Source organism: Malurus melanocephalus, unplaced genomic scaffold (genome assembly GCF_030028575.1).
Source record: "Malurus melanocephalus ecotype Western Australia unplaced genomic scaffold, MMel_1.1 scaffold_534, whole genome shotgun sequence".
NCBI lineage: Eukaryota > Metazoa > Chordata > Aves > Passeriformes > Maluridae > Malurus > Malurus melanocephalus.
In genome coordinates, this window is record NW_026623766.1 from 425952 (window position 1) to 439276 (window position 13325).

Here is a 13325-nt window from a genome sequence, read left to right on the forward strand (position 1 = left end):
TCTTCAATTTTAATTTTGATTTTCATTTTGATTTTGTTTTTATTTCTATTTTCTTTTCTCTTTTTCTTTGAATTGCTAATTTATCTCAAAATACCTAAATTCCTAGACCACTGCAACCCTTTCAGGAGAGGCTCCTMTTTCATAACATCCCTGTGAATCAATGTTAGGCAAAAAAAGTACAGTCAGCCAAAGTAAAACTGAACTCCTAAAGTTGTCCTGCAGATGAAACAAAACAGGAGGCATTTATCACTTCAAGAATGACCCATTCTTGGGCAAATACAGTACTGGCAACTCTGTTTTTACAACACGTTTCATAAAATGTTTCCTGCCTGTCAGGGGTAACCCAAGCCATCACTGCATTCCATATCTACCTGTGCTAAAAAAAAATGTTCCTCTTTAAGGTCCAGCAACACAGACTGAGCAGGAACTGCGGGGCAGTTGGGAGGTGCCACTTTTAAAGGGCGAGGCAGCCACACCAATTTCCTGTCTTGACTGGCAGCACTTGCTTAAGGTGGAGTGTTCTGTTTGGGTTTCTGGGCTGGCAACTGTGGCAACTCCAAAAAAGTGCATTTTGCAAGTAGAAACTGTTTTCACAGTGAACTTTGCAAACTCTGCGGCACCAAAGCTCGAAACAGTCCCTGGGGCCGGGTGTAAGAGTCCTTATGGAAGACCCTGGACTGTCTCACGATTGACTAAACCCCAAGGCGGGAGAAAAGGGGGCTTTTGCTCAAAGGAGTCTGAGCCAGGTTAAAGTGGAAGGACTGCCAAGTTTCCAGCTCCTAGGCTGCTGAGAACAATGGATGTGAGCTACGGATGATCGCACCGTTCCTGAGGAGAACGGTACAGGCCACTGCTCATGCTGTACAACAATAGACATTCTTTCTCCACCACCTGGCCGACAAGTCATGACTTGTAACCCCCTCCTCCTGGCCTGCAGCCACTCRCTTTGAAACAGACTATAAAAGTCTCCTCTGAAGAGACCACCCCGAGAGAGAAATCTCCCTACCAGCTGACTGACGACCATCGTGGGACCTTGGAAGACCCCGTCAGCTGGTAGCTGTACCTGCTCCCTGGCTCTCTCTCTCTCTCTCCCTCTCTCTCTCTCTCTATCCCTCTCTCCCTCTTCTATCCGCTCCCTCGCTCTCCCTGGCCCTCTCTCTCTCTCTCCCTCTCTCCCTCTTCTAAGACCCCGTACCCGCTCCCTCGCTCTCCCTATCTCCCTCTCTCTCTCTCTCACCCTCTCCTATCGCAAAATACTCAAATAAATTGTAAGCATATACATTTGCCCTCTCGTTTTCTTTTGCACCCTGAGATTCCAAAAAGAACCTATCACGACTCCCATTTCAACTCGAACGGATCATGACACCGGGTCAACCCCTGTCCCTGTTATAAACGACCCAGACTCCGAGTGAGAATGAGCCAAAAGGAAATTTATTGAGAACCCAAAATTCCACAGAGCAACAGCATACAGCAACACTAGGAGCTTGGCATAGTGCCACAGGCATACCCAGGGGTTGTGGTCCCGCCTTTTAAACCCCTCACCTTATACATATGCATGTTGGAGTTACAGGTTTCCCACCCTGTGCCTTTGCCCTTTGCGAAGCCGTAGTCACTGTTGCTGTGTCAGCCCGTATTTCCATTGGTCGGGGCTACCGCTGTTCTGATTGGCCAAGGCACTTGCTGTGGCTGTCAGTGCCCGAGTTTCACCTCCAAGTTAAAAAGTCCAGCCAGCAACAAAACTTCTCATGGAACTCATAGTCTCTTATGAAAATTCAAGACCAGCTCCCTACAACCAGCCCTATATATAGAACCACTTAAGTGCAGTTTAACTCAACATTTTACAGGAACCATTATTACACACTTAACATTAACACTGCAAAAGCCAAACCTCATAAATTTGTTTATAACAATCCCCCCACCTTTACCATATTTTTGCTCGAGCTTTATGTATAGTTCTTTAATTGGTCATTTGTTCATACCTTCTATATATCATTTGTGTTCCTTTCAGGGGGTCTGCTACTTCATTGTCTCTTTTCAAAATCACGACCCTTTGAGGGGGCTTATTAATCTGTTCCTGCCCTGTTGGTATGGTCACCAGGTGCATATTCTGTACCACCTTAGTTATGAGCTTGATGAAGCACGGATAAGGCACAGGAGAAATAAGAGTCCTGCCAGTGCATATAGCATGATAAAACCTATCTTTTTCCACCAAGCCCCTCCACACAGGTTATTCCAACTGTTGTTGTTTGATAAGGACTCCCATTTCTGGACCAATACACGCGCTATTTTTCTTATCTCCTTTGACAGGGCCATCACTGCCTCCCTGTGAATCATCTGTTTGTAAGCAGCAGTCCCAGGTGTTAAATTTTCCACACACCCTTCCTTCCTCAGCCAAAAGGTAGTCTAGGGTCAGTCTGGTTTGATAGATTGCAGCCCTCACTTGACACTGTTGGTTGTTTATCAGCTGTAGGGCTGATGCTGTTATGTTAGTTATAATTTCAACTACAGCCTGTAACCTTATGATTCTATTTAACAAATATATTGGAGTACGGTAGCATTAAACTGCCATCTTGAGCCAACGTAGCAGGTTCATAAGTTTCCAGGATTCTTTTTGGGGGCCACTCATCCTCTCCCAATCTCTGGGATCCCCCAGTCTGGTCTCTCTGAGATCTTTCAAGGCTGTCATCCCCTTTTTGTAAGGGTGACAATAGGAAGAAGCTGGGTTGGAATAGACCTAGGGTACAACTCCCTTTCCACTCTGGGGTTAATTTGGCATAAGCCTTCCTCCCACAAATCCAAAATAGTCCATTTTGGGCCATCCGCGTCCTAGATGTACTTCCTATATCTGCCCAATATGGGGCCATGGTTGAGATGTTCTCACATGAATTTTTCATTTCAGGGGAAGAATGCACATGCATTGGAAAAGAGCCTCCTCCCCATCATAGTGACACTGAGAATTATGATTTATCCTCCACAACTTTTGAGTTGTGGGGACCCACCAGATGTTAGTCCCATTTTTCACCTTACACCTTTTACAAGGTGTTTTCCCTCCTTTCTTAGAGAAGGCTCTCTCAATCTTCCAAATGTATTCTTCCCCTATGGTGTCAGAGCTGAGCACTCATCCCTCAGGTCTATCAGTTCTCTGCCCCTCAGTTTGATTTCATTTTAGTAATTCTACCAGGCTTAAACTTATCCTCTTTTGGGACCACTTTTCAGCCATTAGTGTTCCCCTGCATACCCAGCAGTTGGTAGATTGAGCTGTCAGCTTATTCATTCCCCTATGTTCACAAAATCCGCCCCCACCTGGGCAACTCTATCTCGCTCTTTAATGCTTCCTCTATGCTGGTGTATATTTCTGATGTTTGTGTCAGGATGGTTACAGGTGGGCTCATTAACTTTTTGGTGTAATTTTGTACTATCTCTTGTTTTGCCAAATCTTGTACTCCATCTCCATCTGAAATATCCCAATGTCCACTCTTGGTGAAACAGATCCACTTTTCTTCCCATGGGCATCCCAACCCACCTCTTGCTCCTCCCCATCCTAAATTCTTTGCTACCCAGTACGTTTGTCCTTGCAAGCTGCAAGTCTCTAGCTTCTTTGACACACAATGAACATGATTAATGTGGGTGTGGGCCACAATATAAGAACCTCATGTATTCCTATAGTATAACTGTTGATAGCACTTCTGGCAGGGGTATGCTTGAGCTGTCCCTGAGCAAACAAGGAGCAGGATTAACACCAGAGGTCTAGCCAGAGTCCCAACCCCACAGCCTTGGCCTATGGGGTTTCCACCCATGGCAGACTTTTCAAGTGGTGAATGAGCATCTCCCTCATTGCCCTCTGGCCCTGCAGACACCACAGTATGTGGAGCCCCTGACGGCATGGGAAATACAGGTTCTGGTTTTCCATGACAGCCTGATCTTACAGCACAAAGTCACACTCTCAGTTTATCTCAGCTGGCTGTACAGGAACTTAGGAGGGTCAATACTGCTAGCAGTGAGATTACTTGTTGTGAGTGTTACTGTATCAGTTTTGGAGCCGAGCTAGAATACAACACATTGGGATGTTTCAGGTAAGAGTGTGCAGTYAGACTGAACCTCATAGGTCTTAGAGGGCCACACAGGGTCTTTCCTTCCCCTCCCCTGAGATTTGTTCCCAACATCACCCACATTTCCCCTGCTGTTCGCAGAGGGACTAACTGTGGGTATCCCAAACCTCTGTAATGCTCCAGAGGGGGCTTCCCTGTTCCTTTGAGGGCAGTTTACTTGTCACTTCTGGGGTTGCTGTTCCATCTAAGTGTCATCTTTAACTGTCTGGGTGATGAGGTGACAGTCCATCAGCAGGTTTCATCTATGGGTCCTTTTATCTGGCTGGCATGAGTCTATCCTCACTCGGCAGTCCTGACAGCTGTCTCAGTTGTTATTAAAACCTGAAAAGGACCGTCCCATTTTGGGGTTAATGGTTGTTCATTCCATGATTTTATTAATACCCAGTCTCCAGGCTCAAGGTGGTGGATTTTAAAGCCTAGGAGGGCAGTTTGGGGAATCATCCCTTGTCTCTGTAATTCTTCCAGGTTTCTGGCTACAGTGGTAACATACTTTGTCATGTTTACCTCCTCTCCTCATATGTTGCAGTTTTATGGGCTGAGGCTAGGAAAGGTAACCCAAACATCATCTCATAGGGGGATACACCTAGGTTGGATCGTAGTTGCATCCTAACTCTAAATAATGCAAGAGGTAAGCCCTTTATCCAAGACATCTGGGTCTCAATCATTAATTTAGTTAGGGTTCTTTTAAGGGTCTGGTTCACTCTTTCAACCAGACAAGAACTTTGTGGATGCCATGGTGTATGTAATTCCCATTCGATCCCTAGGGCTTGGGCATTCTGCTGTAGTACTTCGGAAGTGAAGTGTGTTCCTCTGCCCGAATCAATTCAGCTGACCATCCCATAACTGGGGATAATTTGTTTTTGAAGTGCTTTAAAGATGATATTAGCTGTGGCCCTTGCAGCATGTATGGCCTCTACCCCAGTGGGTTAGGTGATGTACCATTACCAGTAAAAATTTCCACTGTTGGACCTGAGGAAGTTCAGTGAAATCCACTTGTATACTTTGAAAAAGTCTTAGGGCCGGGTCTTGACCTCCCAGGGCTGCCCTTCTCATAAAATTTTTGTTTACCTTCTGGCAGACCCCACATCTTTTAGTCACCTGTTTTGCAATCCCAAAAAACCCCAGACACACATGATCTTTAAAAAATTAATCACTGAAAGCTTGGGTACCCCAGTGGGTCTTCTGATGTATTCTTTCTAATATCTCTCTGGTGAGGGGTTTGTTTAGCATTTGCCTTTCATCTGGGAGTTTGCAATTGCCCATGTTGTTCCTCTCTGCTCTTATCTCTCTTAACCTTTCCTCTTCCTTTTTACTGAACTTTGGAACATCTGACTCCTTATCCCCTGGAATTAAAACCATCATTACTTTCTCTTCCCCATTTTCTGCAGCATCCCTTGCTTTCCTGTCAGCCAAGTTATTACCTCTAATTTCTGGGGCTATTCCCTTTTGGTGACCTCTAATGTGCATGACAGCAACCTCATCATCAGTAATCTTAGGGCTTCCAACACTTCCAACATCAATCCTTCATGAACCAGCCCTTTTCCCTCAGAATTTAATAACCCACTTTCTTCCCAGATTTTTCCAAAGGCATGTACCACCCCAAAGACATATTGTGAATCTGTATAAATTGTCCCTCTCCTGCAATTTAGTAATTTTAAAGCTTGAATTAATGCATATAACTCACAAGCCTGTGTTGACCATCCTGAGAGCAGTTTTCCTTTTTCATCCACTACCATTTTCCCATTAACAATAGCATATCCAGATTTTCATTGCTTCTGTATCCATCTTGAGGAACCACCTCTGTACAAGACCTCCCCACCTTGGAGTGGCTGGTCAGCTAGATCTTCCCTCACTTTTGTTCAGTAGCCAATTACATCCAAGCAATTATGTTCCAATTCCTCAGCTGCCTCACCGTACAAAATTTGAGCTGGATTCAAATGTTTACCAGTAACCAATTCCAAATCATCCTGATTTATTAGAATAGCCTCATACTTGAGCGTTTGAGAATCTGTGAGACACTTTTCTGCTGATTCAAAATATTACTGATTGAGGGGTATATACTTTTAGCTTTCCTCCAGAAGTTACTTTCTGCTCTCCTCCACTAATAATGAAGTGGCAGCTACAGTTGGATACACATCGGCCATCCCTGGCTAACAGGAACTCATAACTTAGATAGGTTTTTTGGATCCTCCCCAATCCTGGGTTAGCACACCATAGGTCACCCCACTGTCAGCATTTACAAATAAATAAAAGGGTTTATCTAGAGCAGAGAGGCTGAGGGTGGGGACAATTACCAATTTTTGTTTTAATGTCTCCAACCTATCATCATCATATTTGCTTTTTCATACAAAAATTTAATGGTTTGGGTGTATCCCACAATCCACAATCTGCAATATCCCAATAATCCCAAAATCTGCCTAATCTCTTTGTTTTTGGTTTAGTGATAGACACAATTCCTCTAAATCTTTCTGGGTGTAATCATTAACTGCCCCTGCTAATTATGTGGCCTAAATATTTTACTCCTTTTTCCACAAATTGGAGTTTCTTTTTAGACATTCCCAACCCTCTGGTTCCAAAAAATTTAGGAGACCTATTGTAGCCTTTCAGACTTCCCTCTCTCCTGTTCTAGAGAGTAACAGATCATCTACGTATTGGAAAGTCTGATTTTGAGGCCCAGCACAAAAGATTATAAAGTTTTCTCTAAGGCCTGCCCAAACAAATTTGGGGACTCTGTAAACCCTTGGGGTAATTTTATCCATCTGAGCTGTTATTTTCTCCCAGTGATAGGAACCTCCCACTCAAAGGCAAGTATGTCCCAACTCTCCTTAGCTAAGCGACAAGCCCAAAAGGCATCTTTGAGATCTATCATGCTAAACCACTGATGTGAGGGTGGTATTTTGCTTAAGAGGGTATAGGGATGTCTTGGGTTGATTTTGTGCCAACTCTGTATTCCTATATTGCGTCTGCTTCAATGCCCAAAAGGTGTCTGTGCCTTTAAATCGGACCCGCAAGAAGGGGCAGGGGTGACTGGGAAGGCAGTGAAGGCAGTTAAAAGAGAAATTATTCTTCATCATCTTCCCTTAATTTAAATAACTACCATTTCTTCTTCTTTTGTCAATACCCTAATTCCTAATTGTATTTGCAGATCTCTCCCTAGAATGCTTATATCCCGCCCCCAGGTACAAAAAGTATATCCCCTATTCCTGTTTTATTACTTTTCTCAAAGGCCACCTGTTTGATAATAGGTGCCCGAAAGCCTTCCCCTTTTGCCCCCATCACTCGTAAAAATTTCTGGCTTTCTGGACACTCTTTAGGGACCTTGCATACCCATGTTTTCTCAGCTCCCATGTCTACTAAGAATTCAAATTCCTGCCCTTGGGAGCTAGTGTTAGGGTTATCAAGGTCCCCCAAAAATAGGGCCCCTGACACCCTTAATCTTCAGCTTGTCCTCTCTGTGTTTCCTTGAAAACCTCCAGATCTTTCCTTCTCTGAGTGCAATCCCTTTTTAGATGTCCCTTCTCTCTAGAATATAACATATAAGGCCTTGATCCTGGTCTTTAGCTCTCTCTTCACCTTCTTTGTTATCACCTTTGAATGACTTTGGTTGACACCCCCTATCTTGCTGATGGAATTCTCTTCTCACATGTTCATTCTCTTTGGTTATAGCTGCTACCATGATTTTAGCCTTTCTCTTCATTTTCTCCTCCTCCCTTCCAACATAGACCTTCTGAGCCTCCCTCAATAATTCATCTAGTCCCTGATCCTGCCAATCTTCAAGCTTTTGCAATTTTCTTCTGATATCTGGCCAGGCATGCATGACAAAGTTGACTTTTAATAATGCCCAGCCAGGTACTGTTTCAGTGTCTATGCCAGAATATTGCCTCATATTTCTCCTAAGTCTCTCCAGCCATTCTGTAGGGGTTTCCTCTTTACCTTGCTGTTCACCAAAGTCCTTGCTGCCATTCTGGTTTCATGGGGCAGCTTTCTTTATTCCCCTAATGATTAAAGCTCTGTAGTCCTCCATATTTCATCTTCTCTACTCGGTGTTACAGTTCCAGGGGGGACGTCGGATAGGCATGCTATCTTCCCCATTCTGTTGCCCATGTTGGTGTTCCTTATCCCAGATTCTCATCCCTGCTTCTCTGATAATGTTTTTCCTCCTGGGTAAACAGTATGCTTAAGATAGATTGCATCTCATGCCATGTGTAGATGCTCAGCCCTAGGAACTGATCCCTAGGAACTTTCAGACAACCCAATGGGGTCATCTAGTAACCCTTTCATTTCCTTTTTGAGGGCCCGTACATCTGAGGTGTTAATTGGGACATTGACAAATCCTAGCCCCTCTTGGGCTCCTCCTAACAGCACTTCCCCTTAAGATACACCTCCACTGGATGACTCTCTCCTCTAGGGCCTCTCTCACCACCTTGCTCTGTCCTGCTCCTGATGTTCGGGCTAGATCCATCTAAGGGCGCCACCCTTCTTGGGGATGCTGGCACTGACACCCTTTCTGGGGGTGCTGATGCCTCCGGGGATGCTGGTGCACCTGGAGCTATAAGGTATGGAGGGGTGGGGCAGAGTAGGTGTTCTAAAGGGTCCTATTCCTGTTTCCCAGTCACTTTATACACTTTGGTCTCTGCAGGCAAAATCTCTCCTTTCCAACAGGCAGGATAGTCACTCTCCTCCTGATTGAAGGTGTCACGCTCCAGCTGTGAGGAAACTGCAAGGAACTCTTTTAAAATGGATGGTCAAGAACAAAATGAAGTCAACTGAGACAAACTTTGTATCTGAGAACCATTTATTGATAATGAAAACCGAGAAGAAGTAGTTGCCCACTAAAGGGGGCTGGAAAAAAAAAACAGCAAACGAGAAAGGGAAATGGAAAAGGAATGGAGAGAGAGAAAAAGGAGACAGAGGGAGCGAGCGGGCGTTACCACCAGCAGGACCAGGGGATGCCGTCGGTGTCCACGTGAAGGGGGTGAGTACGCTGCTGCCGGAGGGAGAGCAGCTCAGGGAGAGGAGCGGCTCCAGCGGTGATGGGCTGCTGGACATGCGGTGAGTGGACACTCGGACAGGTCCGGGACCCTGGGTGGAGTCGAGGTGAGGATCGCGGCGGTGGGCGAGGTTGGAGGCAGGCAGGTGCTCAGGCAAGACAGGCGGCGGCTGGGTCAGGTGAAGGAGCGGGGCGAGRCAGACACTGCACTCGAGGCTTTGAGGGCAGCCGGTGTCCCAAAGTCCAGCTCTCTTAGGCTCAGTTCTGCAAAGTCCAGCCCCTGAAAGTCCAGCTCTCCAAAAACTCAACTCCTGAATTCAGCTCCCCTGATTCAGCTCTCCCAAATTCAACTCCCTTGAATTCAGCTCCCCAAAGGCTCATGGCGCAGTTGATTTTTTTTTCTACCCCCTGGCTCCTCCCAAAGTCTGCCTGTGACCAGGAGACCATTGGTCCAGTCCAAGCTTCTTCCATTGGTGGAGCCCTTCCACCATCTGATTGGAGAAATGTCTCTGGGGGGAGCAGTGTCTCCAGGTGTCCATGGAGGTGTTGCCAGGTGAAATCCCCCCAGAGATAAGGCTTCACCCATCTCCTGTTTGCTTCCTGCAGGCTGCATGTGTGCACTCCTTCCCCCACATCCTCTAACGAGCAGTGCTGAGGCAAAACCAGATTAAAAATGGCTCCTCACAGAAGGGTTCCTTTGTGTTTACATAGATTTGCAAAGCTTGGCAAATCCACCCTTCAAATGACCTGGGCCAGTATGGATGATCAGATGGTATTTCCTCCCTGGTCCAAATCAGCATACAATATTTTATCTCTTTAATTTATCTTTATTTTTTGTGTCCAAATTGTGATCCCATTTAGGTAATTTTATGACCGAGGGACTGTCTAGGGGAATATCCATGAATGCTTTCTTATTTTTTTCCTTCTTGTATCTTCCCCATCTATTTCCTTGTCCCATATTTGAATATCGCGGGTGTTCTCTTACTCTTGATGTTTCTCTATCCGTCAGTCCCTTCCCTGGGATTTTCTTCACCAACCATGCGACTCCCAATCAGTCAGCCCCCCTCAAGATCCTCTGAGAGCTTTGTCCTGCGATCCCTCTCCCCAGGATGTCCCCCGCTAGCTATCCGACCCCCTATACTTCCGGGCATGTATCCAGCTAGTAGTCAACTCTGCACCCTTTCGACTTACTTAGCAAGTCCCTACCACCTGCGGCGCCGCTGTTCTGAGATACCCCTACCCGTCTTTTCGCTCACTGACCCTCAGTTCCGCGCTCGCGTGCCGCCCCCTAGCAGCCCTGTCGCTCCCTTATGACTTCGCGTCTCCGCCCTTTCCCTGCTGTCTTACGACCCATCGCTACTTTACGTCTGTGAGTAGTCCGTTACTATGCCAGTTTACGATACCGGTTCTCTGCTGCTTTACTTTTGTTGGTAGTCTTTGTTACTGTGTCACTTCGTTGTAATCTGTCGTAATGCTCTCTCTAACGCACCCCACCGCGTAGTAGGTGACTCTGCTTCGTTTCTCCACCGTTTTGGGAACCCCCCAGCCCCCTCTACTCCTCCCGGCACCCTGGGATCCCCTCCAGCCCCTCAATCTACCGGTAGCAGGATTTTCCAATCCTGGGGCTCTCTCTCACTCGATTTTCTTTCGCTTTACTCCTTCAAAGGCCAATGCCCTCGCGGGAGGTGGTAACTGCCCTTAGAAGAGCCCCGCACTCACTTCTCTCGTCTGGACGCACCAGCCCAGGGCTCACACACCATTCAAGCCCCAATATTCCACCCTACCAGACCCCCACGTCTCGTCTGTCGGGTCTTCATACACGGAATTTGATAATTTAGCCCTGGTGTTTTCCAGGGAATTTTATACTTTTGCTTTGCGGGTTCTCCTCGTTCCCGGTTACACAGGTCGGGTCTGAAAACCCAGCAAAGGCTCAGTGTACACTGCTAAAAGTCGGTGGGGCTGGCCCTCTACCTGAATGCCTCCCCCTCACCCTCCCCCCCCCCCTTCCCCCCCAGAGGCGGTGGGATAACCCAGGGACGAGCCCCCAAAACTGTAATAAATGACCCAGACTCCGAGTGAGAATGAGCCAAAAGAAAATTTATTAAGAACCCAAAAATCCACGGAGCAACAGCATACAGCAACACGGAATCCTTGGCATAGTGCCACAGGCACACCCAGGGGTTGTGGTCCCGCCTTTTAAACCCCTCACCTTATACATACGCATGTTGGGGTTACAGGTTTCCTGCCCCGTGCCTTTGCCCTAGTGATTATTCACTGATATTTCTTGCCTATTGCTATTTCACTTGTTATTAAATTGTTACTTTTTTCACACATGTCTACTCATATTCATTCCTTATGGGTGGAATGGGACTGGTTGAAATAAAGGGGTGGTAACTCTTTTAAGAGTGCCCATCTCTTTAAATTGTCTTAAACCAAGACATTACCTTGTTGCAAAATCATTGCAAATATGAGGGCAAGGGGAGTTAGGGGTTAACAGTTTTGGGCTTCTCTGCACCACCTCGGCTATTTCTTCTCACTTCAGTGCTGAGTTGGAAAAAAAAGGCTTGAAAATTCATCATCTCAAGATTGGTGAAGCACCTATCTTAACAGTACTGAGATGCATCCCAAAGCGATGAGCTTTGTGAAGGCTGAGAGACTGCAAAGAGGAAACTGGGCCTTGGCTTCAAAGGGCTTCAGCAAGACTGTTTGAACCTTTGGGGTAATTTGTACTGAACCTGTCCACTGAGTCTTCAGTTTCATTACTGTTAAACCAGCCTGTACTTGCACTAGCTGGGTTCTTAGTATCTATTTAAATAATACCTCCTTTTGGGGTCTATGGTGCAGGCTTTCACATTAAGGTTCAGTGCTACCTGGAACAAATAGAGAATGTAACCAAGAAATGGAAATAATCATAAAAGTAATTTTGGCTCAAAGTACCTTTCTGTCATCACATGGGGAGCCTTACAGCATCCCAAAAGCGATCACTGTATCTGTTCACAAGCAGACAAAAGGCAGATAAGATGTACCTATTTGCCTCTCACATTGTATACCTGACCCCCTCCCAGTGCCTGCAGTTCACTAAGGTGGACATGGAGTCAAACATGAAATGAAAATACTTATCACCTGTGCTTGGTTTTAAATAATGGGAGTGTCAGTGCTACGGTTCTGAGCCCTGAGGGGGCTGCAGGTTAGTGCTTGAAGTCTCTTGAAGGAATAAATATTGACAATGTGACAAGAGTTTATTCATGCATAGTTTTACTACCCCATTGGAGAGCTGCCAGCTCTGAGCCCAGAGTTGGCCAGCGGGGAATCGCTGCAGGTACCATGACAGAGCCCTCACCCTGTGCCCTCACCCTGCAGGATCCTCTCACCTTCTGTGGCTCAGGGCTGCCCATGCGGATCAGCAGAGATGGCAGAAGCTTCTCTGGCTGTTCAGTTTCAGGTGTGTCTGCAGGGAGGACCTTTCCAGCTGCTGGGCTGGATGCTGCRYRCAAGCCCGGCTCCCATCGCAGGGGTGAGATGTGTGTCCCTGCTGAACCCACAGGCTGAGCACTGGTGTTTCAACAAGCTGTCCAGATTTATAAAGGGAGATTTACATTATACTTGGTGGGTGGAGGGAATGGAATTTTGAGTAGCAGAGAAGAGCTAAGGGCTGTTAAGGTGTTAGAAACGAATAGGAAGCCCCTATGAAAAGTCTCAAAGGCATGTTACTCTGAGAAGGTGGGACTTCAATCCCACCTGCAAAAATCCCTGAYATCAGATGGAAAAGCACCACAGCTAGCTGTAATCAGTTGAGAGACTCTTAGGAGTACATCAAGGATAAACTCTTAATCCGGTTGATAAGACAGCCCAAACAGAGAGTAAGTACTTATTGGATCTGTGTTATCAACACAGATGAATTGGTCAAGAAGGGTAGCAGCCTGGGCTGCAATGGAAGTGCATGCTTCCCATCCTGTGTTCAATACCAGGTTTGGACAAGACTCTGACCAACCTGGTTGAGTGACAAGTGTCCATGCCCATGGCAGGGCTGTTCAACTAGATGATTTGTGGAAGTCCCTTCCAACCCAAACTCTTCCATGATGCTACCTGGCAATCCACTGAGGTCACAGCATCAGTTACAGTTATGAGTTTGCCATCAGTGATTGGGTGAGTGGCTGATGGGCGTGCTGTTGCTCTTCTATCCTACTGCCTTCATTAAAGCTTTGCTTATAATATGGTGTCAGATT